General features: G+C 35.3%; 1 protein-coding gene across 3 annotated transcripts in view; it reads left to right on the plus strand.

Annotated features, from left to right (window-relative positions):
• The window catches only part of LOC138912337 (techylectin-5B-like), a 346,886-nt gene that overhangs the window by 15,856 nt on the left and 303,489 nt on the right, over positions 1-27,541 (plus strand). Inside the window, exon 1 of one of the 3 annotated variants that reach the window (XM_070212978.1) lies at positions 23,609-23,745. The exons of the other annotated variants lie outside the window; for them this stretch is intronic. The gene's annotated coding sequence lies outside the window, so the exon portion shown is untranslated. Of the gene's footprint in view, positions 1-23,608; positions 23,746-27,541 lie in introns of those variants that run through there. 3 annotated transcript variants of the gene reach the window in all.

The following is a 27,541-nucleotide window of genomic DNA, read 5'->3' on the forward strand; positions in this document are numbered from 1 at the left end:
AACGGCATGCCTGTTTCACGTGATCGTTGTGTACTGTTTTCGCCAACGGGTTACATGATTTTGGGTTGTATTCTTTCTGAAATCTTCTTTTCGTTTTTCAGGTTTGCTTTTGTTTTAATTTGGAGTTAGGTTTTAGATGTTTGCATTTGATTTTCTTTTACTGATTTTACGTTTGCATGTATGTATTTATGTCTCGAATTTTTCGCACTTCACACTGCGAAAACTCACCCACTCAGGTTGCTTGATGAAGGCCTTCACGTTGCTCCAGAGGGTTGATGGGTGTATAGATGCACGTTGGTTATGATTGTTATCTAGACTCCTTTATATTTGCTGAACGTTTGATCCCAATTTGCACTCTTTTTGCTGGTTGTTTTTGTTAGGAGAGGTTTTTGTTGATTGTTTGATTATGTCTTGATTGTTTTTAGTTTGTCTTTTAGAATAATTTAGTTTGCTACTTTTCCCACGTTTGCCATGTTGTTTTGGGCACTATGGCCACAAAAGGGTCGTAATTGGGTCGCTGCTGTTTAGTGAAGGCTGTGCAGCTTCGTATGCATGTGAAGATGTTTGGCGGCAGTAAGTCAGGTGAGCCACGAGGGGGCAGGTCCGAGTTTTACCGCAAGTGGATATTGATATACATAGGGGAGTGTAGGGTAAGGTGACGAACGATTCGTTTTTTGAATGTAACTTTTCTAAAAATCAATATTTTTCAAAAGTGTAATCGCAGAAAGTTGCTTACATCTACTGAGCATATCCCTGTAAAATTCGGATTCGAAATTCCAATGCAGCCAAATCCCACAGCGATTGGCGTGAACCCCTCTTTTTTTGCACTTTCAAAAGTTGTAGGGTAATGTGACGAACGATTTGTTCTTTAATGTAACTTCTCCAAAAATCAATATTTTTTAAAAGTGTAAAAGCAGAAAGTTACTTACAATTCCGTTTCCACAAAAAAAAATTTTTTTTTATATATAATTTACGGAAAAGTTATTTTCGATACGGAAAAGAAAGAAGTAATAAGATAATACCGAAAAAATGGTCAAAGTGCAATTTTTTAAATTAAAAAATTTTTTTTTGTTTAATTAAATTAAACTGACCTCACTATTAAAAACAACAATAAAACTGCAGCAGTAAATGTTATCTGGTATTATTATATTTTTTTTACAAATAATCAACGATACCAATTAAAATTCTTGAATAAAAAAAGTTCGTCACAATACCCTACAAAAAGTTCGTCACGATACCCTACAAGGTAGACTTGGAGCAAAAACGGTGTCACTCTCAAACGGCGCAAAAGAAAAAAACGCGAGGTACCAAAAACTGTTGATAAAGATCTCATGTATACGTGCATATATTTGCCTGATTTTATTTTCCACTCATCTTTTCTCTGGCACTGCTGAAACACAAGTAAATTGAATGGGTTTGCTAGTTTGCGCACCACATTTTTAGCGAAAATTACCTCACGAACAAATTACGGGACTTCTTATTAATATTACTGTAAATACATTGTCGACACGATAAGGGGAGACGACTACATTTATTTGGAATTTTTGTCGTGACGTCATATTACCCTACTCGTCAAATTACCCTACACTCCCTCATGTATGTAGGTTTCTGCCACACCTCAGCTGCCTGCTTACGCTGTTCGCCGATCCCGAAGACAGAGCTTTTTTTTTTTTTTTGGGGACAACTTCAGGGTGATCATACGAAGACTGCGCTGCTGGTAAAAGGGGACACGTTTATTAGATGGGGATGCCTGTGATAATCACAAAAAGGTCACTTGCTCGAAAAATTCTGGTTCTGCCACTAGAAGAGTTTGATGGGATCCTATAGACGGGTTTTAGTCAGCTTTTGCTGTTAGCTAAAACGTGTCTGTCCTCTATTTAAAAAGGTTAGGTTAGGATTTACTTCATTTTGTTCAAAAATAATCGCGAATATTTACCTTGTAGAGTTAATTAACACTTTTTAAGCTGAGGTGGGCCCTTACTAATCACTGATTAGTATTTATGGCAACGTATGCCTATGGATTGTGGACTTTTAAATTCTTCCACGTTTCTGTGCAATGGCTTTATTTATCAAAGACTGGGAGCGATTAGAACTGCTCAGTGGCACGACTTGAAAAGGAAAGACAGTAAGATCGGCTTACGAACCTTATCTCGCCCATCCGAAGGTTAAAGAGATGCGTTTCGATAAACCACTATTTTGCTTGCGCTGTGAATTTTCAAAGCGGGCAGAGAAATGGGTCACCCTAAGGCGGAATTTTATCGAATTTTAATTAATTATAATTAATTATTTCTAAAATTATTTTCTTCTCCAAAACCATAAGCATAGGAGAAAAAACCACTGACTGAACCTAGACCCGACCATTACAAAACCAGATAATTCTGACAACTCCTAGGAGGAAGATTAGCTGGAATTATACACGGATATCCTTGGCATGGAAAGTTCCTATCTCACGTCCTTGCAAAGTTTCTAAGATATAGTAAGCTTTTCCCAACTTACGTTTTATTCTACACTTAGTAAATTGTGGACCAAGTTTTTTGTTATAGTTCTGACTAAAGTTGCTGAGACTAAAACTTCTTTTGAAGACTTCCTGACCCTCCTTATAGTAAACTGGTTTTGATCTCAAATTGTACTGTCTAACATTTCGGCCATAGGCAGATTTACTGCTGTCCTGGATGTCCTTTCTTATTAATGCTAAGTTATCAGGCCAATCTAACGGAACAGATTCCTCTAACAAGTTTAAGATTTTTAGTAAGCGAAAGTCTGAACCATGCTTTATCATGTTGATCCCGAATAAAGCCTTGTACGGTGAGCATCCTATAGATTGGTGCAAAGCGGATCGTAAAGCGCAAGATATATGAGTCAGGTATTTATCCCATTCTCTCTGGTCTTGGCTAATGTATGCTCTAACCGCGGATAACAATGATCTGTTAACGCGTTCAGCCGCATTACTCTGGAGCGAGTAATTGGCAGTAAAAACATGGCTTATACCAAATTTTGTTAAAAAGGCCTCGAACCCTTTTGCTTTAAATTGAGATCCATTGTCGCTAACCACTGTCTCAGGGACACCATAACAATAAAAAATACTGTTTTCCAAAAATTCTTGGACTTTTTTGGATGTAAACTGTTTTAGTGGGCATAGCCAATGATACCTGCTAAAGTGATCTAACACAATCAGAAGGCCTATATGCCCCGCTTTACTTCTAGGGTATGGACCTAAGATATCAATTTATAATTTCTGAAAGGGTCTGTAAGATACACTCTGTTGACGCATCGGTGGTCTTAAGGTAGAATTTGGTGCCTTTGTTTCCTTACACGTATCGCACGATCGAATGTAATTACGAATGTCCTTAGAGAGACCTGGCCAAAAAAAATGTCTGCGGACGGTTTTAATGGTTTTGTGCATTTCTCCATGGGCGGATAGTACGCTATCATGGGCTGGCTGACTACATTGGGTCTTAATTTTTCGGGGACCCACAGTCGCCAACCATTGGAATCACCAGTAGAATCTCCTGTTGAATGCTCGGTACGAATATAGACAAAGTTATCCACCACCCTTAAGTCTGGAAATGTATCTGCGTTATCTACAACTCGTTGCTTTAGATCCTTTCCTTTTCTGTGCGAGATTGAGAATTTAAACGATTGAAGACGAAAGATCCACCTAGCCAAGCGACCTGAAACACTTTGTTGCCGCATTAGCCACAAGAGGCTAGAATGATCGGTGATAACTTCAAATTCCTGCAATTCTAAGTAACATCTAAATTTTTCAACTGCAAGTATCACCGCTAAACATTCCCTCTCGGTAACACTATAATTTTGCTGGCTTTTACTGAGTTTCTTAAAAAAATATGCTATGGGTCTTTCATCTAGGGTTTCTGATATTTGAACGAGGACTGCTCCCACGCCGTAATCACTAGCGTCGCAGTGCAAATAAAATTTCTGAGAAAAGTCGGGGTTTTGCAAGACTGGTGCAGTTGTCAATCGATTTTTTAACGGATCCATGGCTTGCTGAGCTTCCTCATTCCACTTAAATACATTTAAAAGTTTCCGTTATTGGATAACTGATTTCGGCAAAGTTATGCATGAAACTGCGATACCAACCACAGACTCCTAAGAATCCTCTTACTTGTTTTAAATTTCTATGACTGGGCCAGTTTAAAATGCAAGATATTTTTGTTGGATCAGTTGATATGCCACCGCTACCTATAATATATCCCAAGTAATTTATTCGAGTTACGCAGAAATTACTTTTCTCAATATTAAGAGTCAAATTAGATTTTCTAAACTGCTCTGCAATACGGACAAGAATGGCAAGATGAGAAGAAAAGCTCTCTGAGACGATACACATGTCGTCCAGATATCCGAATACACAAGTTCGTAGATCTGGAGGAATAAGCGAATCCATCAGCCTACACATTGTCGACGGGGCATTGCAAAGACCAAATGGCATTACCGTAAATTGGTACAATGGTCGACCGGGTACGGTAAAGGGTGTTAAAGGTTTTGCTTCTGCGGTTAACCCGATCTGCCAGTAGGCGTCCTTCAAATCTAATTTGGATTTTATATTGGCTTTCGGTAAACGGGCAAAAATTCCTTCAATACTTTGTAAGGGGTAAGCATCCTTTTTAGTTACGTTATTTAGCCTTCTCGCGTCCAGACAAAGGCGAACTTTGTTGGGTTTCACTACTAATCTCATAGGCGAACTCCATTCGCTTTCGGCGGGTTCTATAACTCCTAGTTCTAGCATTCGGTCTATTTCAGCAAACATAAGTTTTTCTACGGCTGGACTAACCAGGTAATATCGTTGCTTTACAGTTTTAGCTTCGCCTATCTCATTGTCATGCTGAATGAGAGGTGTACGACCTAGACCTTGTTTTTGAAAATCCGGGAATAATTTCTTAACTGCTTCTAATTGGCTAATTTCAATCTCCGACAAAGGAAATTTTTCCGAGTCTTCTTGGTTACTACTAAAGGTTAGTTGATTTTTTTCAATCCTTTCCTTTGCTTCTGTAGATAAGTGAACTATTGCTTCGGGAGCATCTGGCTGTTCTGCTGCGATGCCCCTTTCTGACGGTTTTCCGACCTACGTAAACAAGTTTGGCAATCAGGACTATGCACATTCTTAAGTCCACATCTGTAACAAAATATCTTTTAAATTTCACGACAATTTTCCAAGATATGCCCCTCCTTATCGCAATTCCAGCAAATTACCCGAGTGGAGGGTCTTTGCATGGCCGCAATATCTCCGGTGCATTCGTCTGCAGTTTCGTCCTCACTGAGGGTTCTTTCAACGGTATAAACTTTATACGTCGCTGGCTCTCTGTTCTTTGAGGGTAAGGTTCGAGTTTTTCCTAATTCCCTTAGGAAATTTTCCCTTCGCTGCACCAACTTACGCAGTTGAGCTATTGATAAGATAAATCTTCGAATAACAGTCTATCCTTAATATCGGTCAGCAAATTTCCTTGAACTATTTCCACTATTTCACTTTCATCTACGCTAACTGCAAGTCTATCCATTAATTTACTAATGCTTTCGTAGTAGACCTCGAAAGTTTCGCCTACTTTCTGTTTTCGTGCTCGAACTTGTTCTCGTAATTCATTATTGGACCTACTCTCCTTGTACTGTATACTATTTCAAAAATCATTCCAGGTGTTTTCTGTGGCTGCTTTGCGGTATCGCCAATACCAGTCCTTCGCTTTCCCTATCAGTAGTGCATGAATGTTTGTGTTTACTGCTGCAAAATCGTTGTTAAGGTTCTGTGCAGTTAGCGTTTTAAATCGGTATAGAAATTCTTCTACCGGTAACCCCGTAGTAGCGCCATCGAAATGAATTCCCCATTTCTGCATTATGTCTGCAATCTTAGCTGACGAAATAGTTAGGGCATTATCGCGCAGTGACGAATGATTTACCACATGACTTTCTTGGCGAGAATTATTTTGCGACTCCTGCGCAGTACTAATATGGCAATTTTCTATTTGCTGCTGTCCACTATTTTGCCTAGATGCCGAAGGCAAATTCTGAAAATGTGGTGCACTTTGCGAAATGAATGCTTGAGCTACTGCTTGTTGAATCCACGACTCTAATTGTCCATAATCTATGTTATTCGGGCTGGTTGGATTATGATCTCTCTGTTGCTGTGAACGTCCGCTACCTCTTCTAGGTCTTCCCGGACCTCTTCCTCTAGCGCCACCTCTAGGCGGATTTTCTCCTCTATTTGTACTGTGACTGATTTCTAGAGGCGGAAGATTTTCCATGCTTGAATTTCTCTAGCAGCTGCTCTAGTTTGTACTCTTTCGGACACTGGGGCTGGAACTTTTGAGTTTGGGGAACAGTTTACTACAACTACTTTTAGATCTTTTATGTGAACAATGGCACAGCACGATGGACAGTCTGCATGCGATTGTAGTCGATTCTCGATGCAGGACTTGTGATGTATATGTTTGAACAATGTAATTGAACATGTCTGAGTGTCAGACATTACTTCGCTGCACACAAGGCAAACGTTATCTTCCTCATTTGGGGTTTGATTTTCAAAACTGTGTTTTAAAACCATTTTAATTTGTATTTAAAAATATATTGACAATTCTGGGGCACACTAAAGTTCAAAGGGATGTATTTACTTCTCCCTAACTTTTCTTTGAAGATGAGAATGTATACTGGGCTATGAAAATTTAATACGGATTTTTTTTTTTTTTTTTTTTTTTGCTAAAGAAAAAAGTTAGTAGTTAATCGCGCACCGAAGTAAGGTTGAAAAATTCAGAAACATAAATAACCGATTTCCATAAAACGTGTACGACTTCCACCTAAATCTTGTACTTCTACTAAATCAAAAACTTTCTTTATCGGAAACAAAAGAGTTAGATCCATACATAATTGATGTAGTTTGATATTTATTGGGTCGACTTCTTTTTCTATTCAAATTGATCGAATCCTCAGGAAATACTAATTACAACAACTCTGTGTGGCGGGCTTTGTAAACCAAAACAAACTCCTATCGGAATTGTGTCTATTCGTCAACATGCCCCATTCTTGGGCGCCAAAAATTTGTAGCGTGTTGCGTGTAGATGTTGCGGGACAACAATTTGAGTGTTTAGAGACAATCGGCGGCTGCGGGACCCTTTAAACGGTAGCTCATTCGGGGTGGGGTAGGTTCTTGCCGAAGGCTAAACACGACACTACTAAATTTTACTTGATAGAGTCCCTAAAAACAAAACAAACTTTCTTTCAGGCGAAGTAACTACATAAAGGTCAAACAAACTACTAGAAAAGGGTGATCCTCAAGGAATAGAAAAGGGGGTGGCGATGATGTTAGGGGACACAAGTTTTCTTAACCCACCCAACCATGTTTCTCGTTGCCGATGAAACCCAAATGTTAATTCTCCCTCTTTTATTTAGTTACACCCCCATGTCTTTTAAAACTCTTAGCAATTCATATTTCAATGTATGTACATTCTTTAATTATTCATCATTGACGGTGTTAAAAGTAATAGACAACTTCATGGTAAATAACTTCTATTTTATGTTTGCTTCTTTAACGAAGATGGGACTTATTTGAATATAAAGAAAGAATTTTCAGGTTAATTCCTTTTCCAATAATTACTCATTTATCAGTTTCTAGTTTGGATGTTGGGCGCTTAATTTAGTAATGAATCTATTTAGATTTTATTCTTGTTCCAAAAGATATTAATTCATTTTCATTATGGTGGACTTCCCTTTACGTTACGTTATTTTACTTCACAATTTTCTCTAAAATCAATCACCATTCTCATAACAACACCAGCTGGAATAAATGTGAATATATGTGCATAGCAATAGTAATCAAAACAAATAGCAAAATCAACGGTCTAATCAGCCAAGGCAAAGACAACAGTGCATAAAGATCATAATCACAACGAACATGCCTGAAATTCAAGGTCGGTTTCTGAAAACGGCATGCCTGTTTCACGTGATCGTTGTGTACTGTTTTCGCCAACGGGTTACATGATTTTGGGTTGTATTCTTTCTGAAATCTTCTTTTCGTTTTTCAGGTTTGCTTTTGTTTTAATTTGGAGTTAGGTTTTAGATGTTTGCATTTGATTTTCTTTTACTGATTTTACGTTTGCATGTATGTATTTATGTCTCGAATTTTTCGCACTTCACACTGCGAAAACTCACCCACTCAGGTTGCTTGATGAAGGCCTTCACGTTGCTCCAGAGGGTTGATGGGTGTATAGATGCACGTTGGTTATGATTGTTATCTAGACTCCTTTATATTTGCTGAACGTTTGATCCCAATTTGCACTCTTTTTGCTGGTTGTTGTTGTTAGGAGAGGTTTTTGTTGATTGTTTGATTATGTCTTGATTGTTTTTAGTTTGTCTTTTAGAATAATTTAGTTTGCTACTTTTCCCACGTTTGCCATGTTGTTTTGGGCACTATGGCCACAAAAGGGTCGTAATTGGGTCGCTGCTGTTTAGTGAAGGCTGTGCAGCTTCGTATGCATGTGAAGATGTTTGGCGGCAGTAAGTCAGGTGAGCCACGAGGGGGCAGGTCCGAGTTTTACCGCAAGTGGATATTGATATACATAGGGGAGTGTAGGGTAAGGTGACGAACGATTCGTTTTTTGAATGTAACTTTTCTAAAAATCAATATTTTTCAAAAGTGTAATCGCAGAAAGTTGCTTACATCTACTGAGCATATCCCTGTAAAATTCGGATTCGAAATTCCAATGCAGCCAAATCCCACAGCGATTGGCGTGAACCCCTCTTTTTTTGCACTTTCAAAAGTTGTAGGGTAATGTGACGAACGATTTGTTCTTTAATGTAACTTCTCCAAAAATCAATATTTTTTAAAAGTGTAAAAGCAGAAAGTTACTTACAATTCCTTTTCACAAAAAAAAAATTTTTTTTTATATATAATTTACGGAAAAGTTATTTTCGATACGGAAAAGAAAGAAGTAATAAGATAATACCGAAAAAATGGTCAAAGTGCAATTTTTTAAATTAAAAAATTTTTTTTTGTTTAATTAAATTAAACTGACCTCACTATTAAAAACAACAATAAAACTGCAGCAGTAAATGTTATCTGTTATTATTATATTTTTTTTACAAATAATCAACGATACCAATTAAAATTCTTGAATAAAAAAAGTTCGTCACAATACCCTACAAAAAGTTCGTCACGATACCCTACAAGGTAGACTTGGAGCAAAAACGGTGTCACTCTCAAACGGCGCAAAAGAAAAAAACGCGAGGTACCAAAAACTGTTGATAAAGATCTCATGTATACGTGCATATATTTGCCTGATTTTATTTTCCACTCATCTTTTCTCTGGCACTGCTGAAACACAAGTAAATTGAATGGGTTTGCTAGTTTGCGCACCACATTTTTAGCGAAAATTACCTCACGAACAAATTACGGGACTTCTTATTAATATTACTGTAAATACATTGTCGACACGATAAGGGGAGACGACTACATTTATTTGGAATTTTTGTCGTGACGTCATATTACCCTACTCGTCAAATTACCCTACACTCCCTCATGTATGTAGGTTTCTGCCACACCTCAGCTGCCTGCTTACGCTGTTCGCCGATCCCGAAGACAGAGCTTTTTTTTTTTTTTTGGGGGACTACTTCAGGGTGATCATACGAAGACTGCGCTGCTGGTAAAAGGGGACACGTTTATTAGATGGGGATGCCTGTGATAATCACAAAAAGGTCACTTACTCGAAAAATTCTGGTTCTGCCACTAGAAGAGTTTGATGGGATCCTATAGACGGGTTTTAGTCAGCTTTTGGTGTTAGCTAAAACGTGTCTGTCCTCTATTTAAAAAGGTTAGGTTAGGATTCACTTCATTTTGTTCAAAAATAATCGCGAATATATACCTTGTAGGATTAATTAGCACTTTTTAAGCTGAGGTGGGCTCACACAAAAAAACAACGGTAATAATTGTCAAACAGGCCCCAACCAGCAAAATTGTCAATTCTACTAAGTAAATAGTTATTCCACAACAACAAAATACACACAATTAGCAAAGACACACACCCAAAGCAAAAACAAAATACACGTAACTATTTTAATAGTTAGGTAACTATCTTTGTTGGTCAATTTTACCAAGCAAATTCTTTGTGTGCTCTTACTAATCACTGATTAGTATTTATGGCAACGGATGTCTATGGATTGTGGACTTTTAAATTCTTCCACGTTTCTGTGCAATGGCTTTATTTATCAAAGACTGGGAGCGATTAGAACTGCTCAGTGGCACGACTTGAAAAGGAAAGACAGTAAGATCGGCTTACGAACCTTATCTCGCTCATCCGAAGGTTAAAGAGATGCGTTTCGATAAACCACTATTTTGCTTGCGCTGTGAATTTTCAAAGCGGGCAGAGAAATGGGTCACCCTAAGGCGGAATTTTATCGAATTTTAAATAATTATAATTAATTATTTCTAAAATTATTTTCTTCTCCAAAACCATAAGCATAGGAGAAAAAACCACTGACTGAACCTAGACCCGACCATTACACGGGGCACTAGTCTGGTGGCCAGCCCTGACAAGATCATACAATATTACCAAGCTGACAAGAATACAGAGATCAGCTTGCGCAGGAGCTACAGGGGCATTAAGGCCATGCCCGGCTGCCGCGTTGAACACTTTTCTGGATATAATGCCTATAGAACTTTTCATAACGGAGCGCCGAGTGCGGCCAGACTGAAGGCTACCACACAGGGCACTGCCGTATCTCAGAGGACAGTAACTATCTGGCAAAGAACAAAACGGACTATATGACAGCGGTGATAAGATTTGGAAACGGATTTACGACTACCTTTCCAACGAGAGAAGACTGGGAGAATGATAGAGTAACCGGACAAGATGAGGTATCTCTCTACACTGACGGCTCCAAGATGGCCTGTGGTGTAGGGGCTGGAATTTTCGCTGAAAGCTGGGGGATGGAATCGAAATTCCACCTCCCAGAATCAGCGACAGTTTTTCAGGCTGAGGTACTTGCTATTTTAGAAGCAGCCAAGTTTTCGATTCAGCAATGCCTCAGGAATACCAAGGTAAGGATATACTCTGATAGCCAAGCGGCTATCAAATCTCTCGCAGCAGCAAGAACCAACTCGACACTAGTAGCCGATTGTAAGTCGGCTCTTAACATACTAGCAACAAACAATCATGTACAGATAACATGGGTGCCATGGCACAACGACATACCAGGAAACGAAAAGGCGGATGAACTTACACGAATGGGGTCGGCAGACGACTCCTATACAACTAGTCTACCTGAATCCCTAAATACTGTCCAAGCTAGGATTCACGAACACTACAAAACACAAGTTAGTAAAAGTTGGTCAATAGCAAGAGAACTCGAGAGCTAATAACCAAAAGCAAAAGGGATATTAGAAGGAACACGGCACTCATCACAGGTCATTGGGCCATTGGCACGCAAGCCATGAAGATCGGGCTTCCGTACAACGCTAATTGCAGAAGCTGTAAAGAAACAGACACACAGGAGACACCTGAGCACATGATGTGTCATTGCCCAGCACTAAACCATATCACGGCGAGATACTTCGGGGCGTATCAGCTAGAATCATTGGGAGAAATAGGAAAGCAGAGGATAGCTGCAATCCTAGGTTTTCTAAATGACGCAGGCTGGTACTGAAGAAAACGCGGAAACAACAATTTACGAGGGTGTGGATCAAAACGGAGCTCAGCTCTACTTGGAGTTCCTCAGAGAGGACCTCATCACTTCTACCTACCTACCTACCATTAAAATGAATTTCATAAGGATCCGATAAGAGTGAGAGAGTACCCCTACTTGCTGTGACGTTTTTTCATACGAAATTGCCGAGGCCTTGTTAAAAAATTCGAATCTAAAAATGGCTCCAACTTTTTACAATAACCGATTGAACTAACAATATGGCGCAAGTATTAAATCAAAAAAAATTTTTTTTTTTGTGGGGGCAATAGCTAAAAAATTTATTTAAATCTTAATTTGTTTTTATTTTTAAGAAATTAAAAATTTTTTTTTTTTTTAATTTTATTTTGAAAGAAGAGGTTTTAAAAGAATTAATGCAAAAGACATGAAGTCAATAGGATTCATATAACCGGAGATATAGATTTTAATGTAAGAGTACTTTTTCAAATTTGACGATTTTTGGCAAACTTAAAAAAATTCTAACTAAAACAAGAGAGAACGTTATAGTCGGGTGCCCCGACTATCAGATACCCGTTACTTAGGTAAAGGGAGTGCAAGGGAGATGGAGATAGAAAACTTTGATCACGCATAACTTTTAAACGAGTGGTCCGATTTGAAAAATTTCTTCTACATTTCGATAACACAATAAAACTTACTTTTCCGAAATACTTAAATGTTTTGAATCGTATATAAAGGATTGTGGGCATTAGAGGGGGCGTGGCACCTTCTTAAAACAAACTTGCGCTGCGTAGGAACTCCTAGAATCTGCATGCAAAATGTCAATCTTCTAGCTTTCTTAGTTTCCGAGATCTCAGCGTTCATACGGACAGACAGACAGACAGACAGAATATATATACTTTATAGGGTCGGAAATGCTTCCTTCTAGCTGTTACATACTTTTGCACGAATACAATATACCCTTTTACTCTACGAGTAACGGGTATAAATATTATATATCCTGTCGCACTTCCTTTAGCCGAGTGACGGGTATTAGATAGTCGGGACAGCAACCCGACTATAGTGTTTTTTAGTAAATGCATTTAACAACTGAAAAAACTCATTTGCACCAGTGGGACTCTAACCGGGGTCCTCTCGCTTCAAGGGCAGACACCTTACCAGTAGCACCATCTGACAAAGTTAAGTACATGTGTCTAAGCGATCTCTTAAATACAAGTGTATATAAAAAAATATTATTTTTTAAAATTTTAATTAGATAAAAAATTATTAAAAAATAATTAATAATTGTGAACGACGCACTCTCTCACTGAGCTAACATCTCATATTGGGCAACATTTAAGATAAACATTGTTTATAGTTAACATATTTACGACTATTTACAAAAAAAAATGTCAAAAAATATTTCAACCTAGTTCGATTTATATTAAACAAATTTTGAGTGTTATTGTTTTTGGTTTGTGTATGTTTTTTTAATGCCGCAATTAAGAGCGTCTTTGATTGCAGGTTATGTTCCTTTTAGGGACCCTAAAAATACATTGAAGCTTTGAAAGACAACGATTTTAGTTCATCAAACTTTGGGGCTGTCCATATATTACGTAATCACCAAATAATTACTGTAGTGCAAAAAAAATATTTTTTGTTAATATTAAGCTATTTTACAAAGTTGCATACCAAATATTAAAATAATTCAAACGAGTATGAAGTGCTGCGTGACTTTCCAAATCAGAGCTTAATTCTAAAATGATTTTTAAAAAATTTGCCTGTCACGTTTCACGTGGAATGAGCCTATGGTAAAGAATTTAGTTAAATTAACGGTTTCGCCATTTAAAAAATTTTACTTTACTTTACGGCAATAAATCTTAAAATGAAGAAAAATTTTCTTGAAAATATAAAAATAAAAGTATATTTGTTTATGGACTAATTTTTTTTAAATATACTCATATATGGGTAAACTTTTGATAAGTACCAAGATCGTAATTTCCCTCCGAATATAAAAAATTATTTGTTTTTAGGAGTGGTGGTGGGGGGGGGGGGGGGGGGGGTGATTACGGTCTTTGCACAACAAAATCGACTAAGGGCCGCTTTCTCGAGTCCCTGTCAAAGTCCCTGATAGCTATCTGTTCGAAAAACTTAAAGACCAGATAAACTGTTCGTAAAAGCAAATCCGCTTTCTCGACTGCTTTAATTTATCTGAACGAGAAACAATTACAGAGTGCTGTTAACGCACTGTAAAGTGCAAAAAATGGCATGCTTCGATTATTTCATCAGCTGTTTGGGTATAATACAAAAGAAAAGTCAACTGTGATTTCGTTTCTTCTTCATAGTTGGCTTTGGGAAATCAGCTGTCATTCTATCGAGCCGAAAACGCTTAACAGGGACTCCGAGTCCCTGTCAAAGTTAGCTCTCACATTTATGCTCGAGAAAGCCAAAATGCCTTAGCAGGGACTTTATCTGTTCGAGAAATGTTAGCCGGCACTCGAGAAACCGGCCCTAACTTTGCGATTTTTTCTGGTTGGATGGATTTCATTCAAACCGTTTGTATATTGGGTAAGAATTTCTCAACTGCGCTTATGAAATTTTAGATTTTCTTCAAACTCGGGTACTTCGTAGAGTTTGGCTTGGTTATCATCTGTGATTTTTTTTAAATTTGTTGGTGTCCATTTGGGGGCGCACTGTGGGGCGCCTAGAACAAAAAGCCTGCCAAAATGGTTCTTTTTTTAAGATTTTTCAAAATGTTGCAATGCAACTTTAAAAACAATTGAATTCTCTTTACAAATTAAAAGGAAAGAGTGATCTGTGATGAATGGTTTTCCCACTACAGATTTATAAAGTGGATTTTTCGAATCAAAAGGTATTTTTACACATCTTTGAAATTTTTCTGAAAGCGCCCAAGGGCCTAAGTTGTATATGTAACGATTGAAATTTTAAGAGCAACCAATTCTTAAAATATTAAAAAAAACAATACAAATTTTTAAAATTTTTTTTAATTTTTTAAAAGGGGTCCAAAAAAATTTTGATTTTTTGGATATTTTTGGACGTAAAGTAGTGTTACACCCTAGATCCCCGTTTAATTCTTTTTTTTTTAAAGTTTAGATATTTAACTACATTTTCTGAAAAAATGAGCCTGCCCTTTTGTTCCTCTTCTTAGAAAACCGCAGTTTAAGTTAGCAAGAAATGTTCATAATTTGAAATATCGTCAGCCCTGGTTATCCGCGCGCCCTAACATCATGAAGATATTTTACTTATGTGAAGGTATTGATGAAGATAATGATAAATTAATAAACAAATTTGGGTTTAAAATTTTAAATTATGTTATTTTACTAAAAATACAGATATGAAATAAATACCGGTTTCTACCAGTTTTTTTTGAAAATATGCTATATTTCCTTGATTGATTCTATGACATCTATAAGATACCATTGACCAATTAAAAAAAAAAGGTAAGCATAGAGCTAAAATGATAAATAATGCCATAATCCCAATTTATATGAACCAATATTGAAATAGAACCGAGACATTCCCCTTTGTAATAAGCGTTTATATGGCAGCTATAAGTTATAGTTGACCGATTTGAATAATTTTTTTTTCAAAAAACAAGTTAAATTAAAAAAAAAAATATTGGGAAACTTAGAACCCTATAACTAATTTATTTATATTTTTTTTTCTTAAAAAAACAATTTTCTACAACAAAAAAATTTTATTAAAAAAATTCACCTTATGATGTTTTTTTACATATTTAATTGCCTTTAAGAATGCCCCATCAAAAGATATTTGCTATAGGGCTCCGCTGATTTAAGGCAGACTTTTGGCTTTTTCGCCTCACTGTGGGGCGCTGTGAATTTTTGAAGTTAAGAACTTAAAAAATGTTCTCAAACTTCAATTTAGTATATCTCGAGAACGGCTTAGAAGAACAACGTGCAACTTTACACGTTTTTAAATGTGTACGGGGGGAGTTAGAAAATAAAATTCTTAAATTTTTTGTTGTCCAATAAGTATGAATTTTAATTATTTGAAATTTTTTATTGCGGTTCTGAATGTGTTCTTCATCCTATAAAAGAAACTTAACTATCCAAGATTGTCCATTTCATAACCAACTTAATTTACCCGAAGAAACATTTTGGTTCCTTTTCATCATTTCCATTTTATGCGAATTTAGAAAAACCCTATTTATATTTCCAATGAGTACAATTCTTACATGTTTAAGCTGAAAGTTTGCACAACTCAATTACTCACTGATATTATGCACATATATTAATATCATAATTTTACCACCGTCCCTTCATATAGCTGCCATACAAATCGATGGATTTTCTTATTGTTAAGAAGGTAGGCTTTGAAAAATTAAAATTACAACTTGAAACAACAAATTTTTTCAAAGCCTACCTTCTTAACATTAAGAAAATCCATCGAGTTGTATGGCAGCTATATGAAAAGACGGTGGTAAAATTATGATATTAATATATCTGCATAATATCAGTGAGTTATTGAGTTGTGCAAACTTTCAGCTTAAATATGTAAGAATTGTACTCATTGGAAATATAAATAGGGTTTTTCTAAATTCGAATAAAAAATTATATATCTTGGAAATGATAAAAGGGAACAAAAATGTTTCTTCGGGTAAATTAAGTTGCTTATGAGGTGGACAATCTTGGATGGTTAAGTTTCTTTTATAGCATGAAGAAGACATTTAAAAGCGCGATAAAAAATTTCAAATAATTAAAGTTCATACTTATCGGACAACAACAAATTTAAGATAATTATTTTCTAACTCTCTCAATACACATTTAAAAACGTGTAAAGTTGCAGGTAGTTCTTTTAAGCCGTTCTCGAGATATACTAATTTGAAGTTTGAGAACATATTTTAAGTTCTTAACTTCATAAATTCATAGCGCCCCTAAATGGACACCAAAAAATTTTAAAAAAATCACAGATGATAACCAAGCCAAACGCTACGAGGTACCCGAGTTTGAAGAAAATCTAAAAGTTCATATGCGCAGTTGAGAAATTCTTACCCTATTATAAAGTGTCATACTGTGGGGCGTCTAGAACAAAAAGCCTGCCAAAATGGTTGTTTTTTTTTTTAGATTTTCCAAAATGTTTTAATGCAACTTTAAAAACAATTGAATTCTCTATACAAATAAAAAAGAAAATGTGATCTGTCATGAATGGTTCTCCCACTAAAGATTTTTAAAGTTGATTTTTCGAAATGGAATTGTAGCCAATAAGAAAAAAAAGTAGTTTTATACATTTTTTAAATTTTCAGGAAAGCGCCTAAGGGCTTAAGTTGTATATGTAACGATTGAAATTTTAAGAGCAACAAATTCTTAGAATATTAAAAAAAAGATATAAATTTTAAGTGCATAATTAATATTTTCTTTTTTTTTTTAAAGTGGTCAAAAAAAGTTGGGTTTTTTTGCATATTCTTGGACGTAAAGTAGTGTTAAACCCTAGATCCCCATTTAGTTTTTTTTTTTTAATTTTATATATTTAACTACAAATTCTGAGAAAATTTGACTGCCCTTTTGTGACTCTTTTGGGAAAACCGCAGTTTAAGTTAGCAAGATATGTTCATACTTTGAAATATCGTCAGCCCTGGTTCATCCGCGCGTCCTAACATCATGAAGATATTTTACTTATGTGAAGCTATTGATGAAGATAATGATAAATTAATACACAAATTTCGGTTTTAAAATTAAAATTATGTTATTTTACTAAAAATATAGATATGAAATAAATACCCATTTCTACCAGATTTTTTTGAAAATATGAGGTATTTCCTTGATTGATTCTATGACACCTATAAGATATCATTGACCAATTTAAAAAAAAAAAGGTAAGCATAGAGTTAAAATGATAAATAATGACTTAATCCCGATTTATATGAACCAATATTGAAATAGAACCGAGATATTCCCCTTTGTAATAGGCGTTTATATGGCAGCTTTAAGATATAATTGACCGATTTAAATAATTTTTTTTTTTCAAAAATCAAGTTAAATTTAAAAAAAATTGGGGAAACTTAGAACCCTGTAAGTAATTTTTTTGTATTTGTTTTCTTGGAAAAACAATTTTTTTTTCTTAAAAATTTCCTACAACAAAAAATTTTCACTAAAAAAATTCACCTTATGATTTTTTTATACACTTAATTGCCTTTAACAATACCTCATCAAAAGATAATCGCTATAGCGCTCCGCTGATTTAACCCTCTAGTGCCCAAATTTTCTTTTCCAAAAAAAAAATTATTTTTGGATTCATTACACAGGCCGACAAAATGTGACATGGGTCGGTGTCCAGGCCTGCCACCATTTTATTTCGATAAATGAGGCTTTTCTAAGCATAAGTCGCCACTACGCCTATAGTCCATCAGCTCTGGTATTTGCGGTATCTTTAATTTAAGAAAATCACAAAATTTCTTCGGCTTTTGGGATATATCTTCAATAGTGGTCAACCAATTTTTGTAATCTTTTCGGAATTAAATAGTTACATGTCTATTTTATACGGTCGTTTTGGAAAATTCAATCTAACTCAACCACAAGAGGAGGTGGACGCATTCAAAATTTTAAAGTCACAGCAAAGTTTAAAAATCTTCATTTGTGACCAGCGTTTAAAAATTAAATAAAAATATTTTCTTCTACGATGCATTTTTGATCCAAAGACACCTTATGTCCTTAATTTTTAGGACACTCATTAGGTTTTTGTGAATTGTTTTGGAATTTTTAAAGTTGTTTTTCTTCCTTCCTTCACAGTGACAATTCACAAACAGTGCCCAAACCTGTCACTATTTTAAGTAACGCATAACTATTTTTGAGCACAAGTGACCCTTGCTTTAAAAATATTTATACATGGGCGTAAGTTAAAAGCTGGAGGGGGATTACACTTCAGGCATTTCAGCCCCCAAAGATTAGTAGGCTACGCTCAAGTGCTTATATTCAAAGCAAAACTACTTAGATCGTTTAGAAATATGTTATTTAAAATTGTGACAGGTTTGGGCACTGTTTGTGAACCGTCACTGTGAAGGAAGGAAGAAAAAAAATTTTAAAAATTCCAAAACAATTCACAAAAACCTGATGAGTGTCCTAAAAATTAAGGACATAAGGTGTCTTTGGATCCAAAATGCATCGTAGAAGAAAATATTTTTATTTAATTTTTAAACGTTGTTCACAAATGAAGATTTTTAAACTTTGCTGTGACTTTAAAATTTTGAATGCGCCCACCTCCTCTTGTGGTTGAGTTAGATTGAATTTTCCAAAACGACCGTATAAAAGAGACATGTAACTATTTAATTCCGAAAAGATTACCAAAATTGGTTGACCACTCTTGAAGATATATCCCAAAAGCCGAAGAAATTTTGTGATTTTCTTAAATTAAAGATACCGCAAACACCAGAGCTGATGGACTATAGGCGTAGTACAACTTATGCTTAGAAAAGCCTCATTTATCGAAATAAAATGGTGACAGGCCTGGACATCGACCCATGTCACATTTTGTCGGCCTGTGTTATGTATTAAAAGTGAATGTTTGTTTTAGAAAAACTTTTGCTATTGCATGGATCGAGTTTTATAGGACTACATCCATGGACTGCCTAGACCTTATAAAAGCTATAGAAAGCTAACGAAATCTTATTTTTAGTGTAGGTTTCGTTTTTTGAGTCCTTGAGACTATCAGTAACACGATACAATTTTTTTCCAGCAACAAACTTTTTATAATATTTTACAAAAAATATTTATATTTTGCACTTATTTTGCCAAAAATTATTTCGTCCGAGTTGCACAAATTTTCTGCTTCAAATGACTACAGCAGCTTGCGCAAGCTCTAGTATGTATTCCAAACGCAACGAACTTAATTTTTGGACTTTACCGAATTAGAAAAAACGCAAAACGGAGTCAAAAGGAATAAAAAGTCTAAAATAACGGTGTTTTTAACCTTACCCGTCTGGAGGCGGTCTTGGGCACTAGAGGGTTAAGGCAGACTTTTGGCTTTTTCGCCCCACTGTGTGTTATTTAAATAACATCCACTAATTTTTATAGCCGATACTATCGGCTAATATATCGGTGGCAAAGCGATTGCTGGAACACTATTAAAAAAAGGCGTTTTGCGGTGTTCACTGTACCTCCGCTAAAAATGATCGGATTTCCATTTTGTTTTTACATTTCGCTTAAGAATTAAAAAAAACCCGCCCCCTATGAAGCCCTTTTTTAATTTTTTATTTTTAAGCACTTTTTTCGATATTCCAAAGTCAAAAATGCGTTTTTTACCTAAAAAATTTGACTTTCGGCTTAAATATAAAATATTTAAAGTTAAAAAATAAAAAAAGCGCTTCCCAGGGGGCGGTTTTTTTTATGCAAAAAAATATGGGACAAATTTGAAAACGATCGTTTGAGCCGTTTAGAAATGCCGATGAACACGGACTTTCAAAACGTGGTTTCTGTAGGTTGAGACGGTCTGTAAGTTGAGACACTCAATTTTCTCAAAACTTATCCACTAAAAAAACTGTTTTTAATTTTTTTTTATAGTCCTTTTTAGTGACAAAACTTTCGGGGAAAGCATTAAAAGCCAGGCTCTAGCCAGATTTAAGCTGTGAGAGTCGTGTACCATTTTTCACCAAAAAAGTTTTTGTCTACTTTTTTCAAAATTCCATTTAAAATTAATAACGTCCTTAAATTAACTTGGTAAGATATTTAAAACATTAGTATATTAACTGTTAACTAATTAAAAATAGAATCAGCTTAATGTGACAGTCAGAACAAAAGTTATTAATTTTTTCCCGAAACATCCCATTTTGTGTAAGTTGAGACACCCGTTTTTCATACAAAAAGGCCTTAGGCCAACAGAGGTCGCTTTCTGCCTAGTACATTTCTTTGATATTAGGGGAAAAGTGAATTTTCAAGAAGCCTTTTGATTTTATTGTTATTTGGTCTAAGTTCTTAAAAAATGGATGGGAAATAATTTAGGACGAACTAAAATTGATTAAATCAACATAAATAAATAGTTCCTTATAGTTTGGAGAACTTTTTGTGGGAGTATTATTGACTTTTAAAAGTGTCTCAACTTACAGACCAGTACCAAATGCGTAAAGTTTCATAAGTGAATGTCGAAATGGCAGATTAAAAACAAAAAGTGTACCAACCTACAGACCTCTCCCCTACCTAAAGTCTTAGAGGTTAGGGTACTAGTTTTAGCATAACTTCTAACGTTTTTGTCCGATTGACTTAAAACTTTTTTTTGTATACTCTTAAGGTGTTAATCTGCAAGAAAAAAAATTTAAAAAAAAATGTACCTTTTTTTTTTTTTGCTAGACCCCACTTCCCCCTTAAATTAAAGCTTACAATTTTCGTGAACACGGAATACATTCGACGGCCCACACAAAAATATACACAACAATATTAAGCTAAAAATTACTAAAAGTAAATTATTTGCGCCAACACAAGCCAAAGGCAATACACAATAGAAAGACAAAATCACTCAGAGTAAAATAACTAAAAAAATAATTTTTTTTCGGTCAAATCCTGATACACGTGCTTACTTATTTTCCGAATAGTATGTGTAAAAAAAGTTTCAGGCAAATCAAAAATGTGAAATTTTTTTTTGACCAAATCTGTCTGGTTTGTAAAAGAACGGCCCATATACGCAGATGATGTCCAGATGTATGTTAGCCGTCCCATTAGTACAATTAACGAGTGTGTGTATATATATAATCAAGAGCTTGAGCAAAACTACTTAGATCGTTTAGAATTATGATATTTAAAATTGTGACAGGTTTGGGCACTGTTTGTGAATCGTCACTGTGAAGGAAGTAAGAAAAACAATTTTAAAAATTCCAAAACAATACACAAAAGCCTGATGAGTGTCCTAAAAATTAGGGACATAAGGTGTCTTTGGATCAAAAATGCATTGTAGAAGAAAATATTTTTATTTAATTTTTAAACGCTGTTCACAAATGAAGATTTTTAAACTTTGCTGTGACTTTAAAATTTTGAATGCGCCCACCTCCTCTTGTGGTTGAGTTAGATTGAATTTTCCAAAACGACCGTATAAAAGAGACATGCAACTATTTAATTCCGAAAAGATTACCAAAATTGGTTGACCACTCTTGAAGATATATCCCAAAAGACGAAGAAAATTTGTGATTTTCTTAAATTAAAGATACCGCAAATACCAGAGCTGATGGACTATAGGCGTAGTGGCAACTTATGCTTGGAAAAGCCTTATTTATCGAAATAAAATGGTGGCAGGCCTGGACACCGACCCATGTCACATTTTGTCGGCCTGTGTAGTTTAACGCTCACTCGGTGCAGTTCCAGGGATTCCAGATTCAGCGCGCCTATTATTTAAATTTTGTTTTTAAGTTGTCAAAAATCAAAACGCCTACTTCCTACAAAGTTACAATGAATTTTCTTATATTTGTTTGAATATTCCTATAGTGGTCCGATCCGGCTCGCTCCGACATATGTACTACCTGCAATAGAAAGAAGACTTTCGGGAAAGTTTCATCGCGATGGCTTTAAAACTGAGAGACTAGTTCGCATAGAAACTGACAGACGGACAGAAGGACAGACGGACATGGCTAGATAGACTCGGCTATTGGTGCTGATCAAGAATATAGTTAGATCGCGGCTTGGCCCATTGTACGCGATATCGTCAGTTGACTTTCTCAAGGGTATCGACTTGGGTAAAAAGGCGTTCTTAGCCAATTTTAATTGCCGGTTTCGATCGAGTCGTTGTTACAAGTCTAAATGCTAGTTAGGTCCCGCATAGATTAAGTTCCAATAATGAAATCTCATTTAAATCGTTTCAAAGAGATATTTGTTTAAAGCGAGCTGTTGCTTGTGCGGTCTGTACACGACTGCCAGATCAGAGCTTTTATTGTAATGTCTTTCTTTCTTATCTTTATTCTTATGCTAAGCTTATACATGTAGGTTACAATTAAGGGTATACAAATAGTTATACTTGGATATGTGACTCCCCCACGACAAGTTTCTGCGATCTTAATTGTAGAAATTTATAAATTGTAATTACATGTATAACTCTTAAAAACTTTTTTTTTTTTTTTTTAATTTTGGAATGTGTATTTTCTTTTGACTTGGTCTTTGTATATTTTTGCGTTTGCGTCTTCATTTGATATTAGGTAATTTCCATCTTGATGATAGTTTTGAACTAGCTTATATTTAGGATTTGATTTACCAATTTTATTATTTTTAACATAATCATTTTCAAAATTTTCCCTATTAATACTATTATTTTTTAAATTTAAGAGTTCCTTATTATGTTTGATTTTATTCGCGATGTTTTGTTGTTGTTCTGCACTTAGGATGTTGTTTAGGAAATCGATTGGTTTCATCTTTGTAATAGAGTGAATAGTATTATTGTAGCATAGCATTGCTTTAAATACTTTGTTTTGAACCGTATCATTGTTTTTCTCGTCTGCATTAAAAAGTCGGATGTGCTCATTTAATGTCAAGTGTAGTCTCTCAACATCTGAGTTCCCTGTTTTTTTATACGGTGTCGTGAAATGGATTTCTATATTATTATCTATAAGAAACTGTTTTATGCAATTTATATTAAATTCATTATCCGTTATAATAAGCTTGGGCTTGCCTAGGTACTGGATTCTCTCTTGTATAGCCTTTAGCAACGAAACCCAAGATCTATCTTTAATATGACAAGCAGTAGCGTATTTTGTGAATTTGTCTATTGTAGTAAGGTACATAATGTTTCGCATGGGGAACCAAATATCTAGATGGATTGTTTCGTTGTGTTGCGAAGGGGTATCGGTTATGTTTAGCTTATATTTTAAGGGGTTTCGATCATATTTGGCCAAGTTACAAATTTTACAATTATTAACATATTTTGGAATTTCTTTCTGAAGATTCGGATAGTAATACATTTTTTTTATTTCGGCAAAGATTTCGTTAATACCTCTATGGTTGTTTTTTAAATGTTCTTCGTTTATTATTTTTAAAATTTGTTCTTTATCTGTTACATCTTTTAGCAAAATAAACGATCTTATTAGTTTTAAGTTTTCGTTGCATGCGAAGTATTGTCTGTAACATTCCTGGAATTTCACGTACAAATTAACGTCTTCGCAATAAATGGCTACTAGGCCTTTATCTGGTAAGATTTCCTGCATTAATTCTAAAATGGTGGACTTATTTCCTATTGTTTCTATAATGTGTCTTATTTTTCGTTTATACAAGATTTTGGTGGCTCGCGATTGCTTTTGCGATACTTTTAGTACTATTTGTGACTTATATATGTTTAATGCGTTATCTGTATTTTTTATATAGTTTAAGTTATCGGATTGAGCACTGTGGATGGTTTCACAATTAGTAGATTGATTTGAAAAAAGGTTTATTGGGTCTAACGAAAAGTCGTTGTTTAGTTCGTCAATTGTTTCGACGGTTTGCGCTGTATTGTCGAGTTTGCCTACTAATATACAAGCTTCATTCAGCTGGATTAGATCACTTATATTTACTTCGGGACAATCTAACAAATTATTATCAGTGCATATCCTACTTAGTCCGTCTGCTAGAGCATTTTCTTTTCCTTTAATAAAGGCGATATCGAAATCATATTCATTTAGTTGAATTTTCCATCTCTTTAAATTGGGTTCTTTTAAGTTGTTTAGCCATACTAGTGGGCGGTGGTCGGTTTTTATTAAAAACTTTCTCCCATATAAATAATAATGAAAATATTTGACGCCCCAGAAAATAGCTAGAAGTTCCTTTTCAATCGTGCTATAGTTCAGTTCGTGCGTTTTTAAAGTACGGCTGGCATAACATATTACTTTGTTATCCTGCATTAGCACCGCTCCCAAGGCATGGTTGCTAGCGTCTGTAATAAGTTTAAACTGTTTTTGAAAGTCAGGGTAGGCTACAATTGGTTCGCTTTTAATTAGGACTTTTAGCTTTTCGAATGATTCTATAAATTCTAAATCATTTGTATTAATTTTAGAATTTTTTTTCAGGTATTTTATTAAATGTTTTGCAATTTTAGAATAATCTTTTATGTATCGCCTTAAGTAGTTAGTCATGCCCAGAAAACTTTTTATTTGTTTTTGCGTTGTTGGCAATTTAATCCTATCGATTGCCTCAACTTTTTTTTTGCTGGGTTTCAGACCGTCTGAATTTAGAACGTGCCCTAAAAACTCTATTTCGGATTTGGCAAACTCGCATTTGTCAGTTTGAAGCTTTAAGTTTGCATTCTCCAAGCAATTTAGTATTTTGGTAAGATGCTCAATATGTTCTTCGATTGTTTTCGAAAATATAAGAATATCGTCCATGTATACAATATAAAAATGGTCAATATAGTTTCTGAGTAAATGGTTCATAAGCTGTTGGAAGGTTGCGGGAGCATTTCGAAGACCGAATGGCATACGCAAGAATTCGTAGTGCCCGCTAGCAGTTGAAAATGCCGTCTTTTGGATATCGCCCTCGCTCATTTCAATTTGATAGAAACCCTTTGCTAAGTCTAAGGAAGAAAATATTTTACATCCGTCCAGCTTATGAAATATCTCATCTATATTAGGAATAGGATAACGATCTTCAATTGTTTGCGTGTTTAATTTTCTGTAGTCGACAACGAGTCGCCATTTCGGTTGATTTGATTTATCCAATTTCTTTTGGACAACCCATAAGGGACTGTTGTACGGACTATTCGAATGTCTTATTATTCCTTGTTTTAGCATATCGGATATTTGTTTGTTTACTTCGTCATTATGGGCCTCGGGATACCTATAGGCTTTCGAATAGACGGGAATATCATTTTTTGTATGAATTTGTGTTTAACTTCACTCGTAAAGGTTAAATTATCTCCTTCTTTATAAAATATACCTTCGAATCGTTTCAAAACTGGAGTGAATAGTTTCTGAGAAATAGGATTTAGATATTCTAACGACACGCTATGGCTAGTGTTAACTTCCGGACTATTTAACGTATTTGGGTGCCTTGTGTAGAAGTTTAGTTTAACATTATTCAAAGTAATTGTCTGTTCTGAATAGTTTATTATTGCGTTTAAATCATTTAATATGTTTCCTCGTGGAAGTTGTATTCCAAGAACTCACACGAATAATTATTTGCTTCAAATGAAGAAAATCTACATAGTTTATGTATCTGAATAATGTTTCCCATTGCTTTTACTTGGAATTCGATGTTTGTTTTCCATTTTGGGTGGCATATGTTTCCATTAATGATACTGAATTCCGCTCCAGTGTCGATAATGAATAGAAGGTTCCTTTGAGTTGATCGAAGTTTTATATAAGGTAGTCTTGCTGGTTCCCTAATTGAAAATTTGCATTAATATGACCTACGTCCATTTGACCTACCGAATTATTATTTTGGGTGTTACGGCTAGCTACCTGTTGAGGCTGGATAGTGTTATAGGACATTCTAGAATTACTAGATGGATTAGCGGCATAATTGTTATTATAACTGGCCCTATTTTCATACCTATTTGTATTTTGCCTGTTGGAATTGCCAGGATTTTCCTCTACTTGTGGTTGATTATGGTATCCATTTGGAGTTCTTTCATTTCGATTGTTACTATCGTTACTGAAATATTTTCTAAAAGAGGGTTTGTTGCTAAATTGTTTTCGAATTGGTCCATACAAGGTATAACTTTGATGACGGGCATCTTCAATAATTTTGTATGCGTCGTCCAATGATGGAGGGTTTCTGGCAAAAATCATTGTTTTCGTTGGCTCAGGAAGATTGTCCCTAAATACTCTAAGTGAAATTCTGTTTACTTCTTCAGTGGTATACGTCCCGTCAGAATGTGTTAATATTCGATTGTGCAGTCTATTGGCAATTTCATTTATTTTGTCGTAATATTGCTCTATTGTCGATTCTATTCTACATAGTTTTAATGCGTCCATCAATTCGTCACTACTTTCCTATTCCCCAAAATGTTTTATTAGTATTTCTTTTAGTCTTTCCCAGGACGTAACGTTTTCGTACCTATGTAAAACGGGTCTTACTAGTCCACAACATTTATTTTTTATAAAGTTAAAGAGGAATTCTCTCGATTGCTCGTCGAACACTCGAAAACATGGCATTAATACGTTGATTTGATTTATAAAGTCGGGAAGCTGATTTTTATCTGAGCCATCGAAATCTTGGAATTTTTTATACATTTTAAAAAAATAGTAAATGATGCGGTTACTTCGGGATTCCTTTTTAGGCCTAGTTTTTGTTTTTTTTTTTAAATGTAAAATAAAATTAGAACTTACTTAAGATTAACAAAGACTTCTGGATCATGAAAAGAAAGTAATACACAATGATAGATTGTACGACTCCAGTATTCCTAGGCGGAAGCTTTTCCTCTTAGAAATATTTTTTTTTCTGTGTCGCCGTCTCCTCCGAAGTCCAAAATAATGAGAAATAGTACGGTATCATCTATTTCTCATTATTTTGGACTTCGGAGGAGACGGCGATGATGACGTTGACAACGTGGTAATTGCTGGAGCTCGTCGTAGCGAAAATCGGTGAATAAGTTGAGCGCAAAAACAGAGCTTTGTCTTTTGCTGATAAGGATGACGTATGTGGAGCTTGGTGTAATGTTTTCGAGCCGCTTGTCTCAGACCATTACGCAATATCGTGTGCACTCAAATACACGTGGTAATTTGGAAAATGTAATTCCAAAATCGGTGGTTTTTAGATCCTCGTCGCCAGTTAGATCGCGGCTTGGCCCATTGTACGCGATATCGTCAGTTGACTTTCTCAGGGGTATCGACTTGGGTAAAAAGGCGTTCTTAGCCAATTTTAATTGCCGGTTTCGATTGAGTCGTTGTTACAAGTCTAAATGCTAGTTAGGTCCCGCAAAGATTAAGTTCCAATAACACAGGCCGACAAAATGTGACATGGGTCGGTGTCCAGGCCTGCCACCATTTTATTTCGATAGATGAGGCTTTTCT

The sequence above is a fragment of the Drosophila takahashii genome, chromosome 2R, assembly GCF_030179915.1.
Source record: "Drosophila takahashii strain IR98-3 E-12201 chromosome 2R, DtakHiC1v2, whole genome shotgun sequence".
NCBI classification, from domain to species: Eukaryota; Metazoa; Arthropoda; class Insecta; order Diptera; family Drosophilidae; genus Drosophila; species Drosophila takahashii.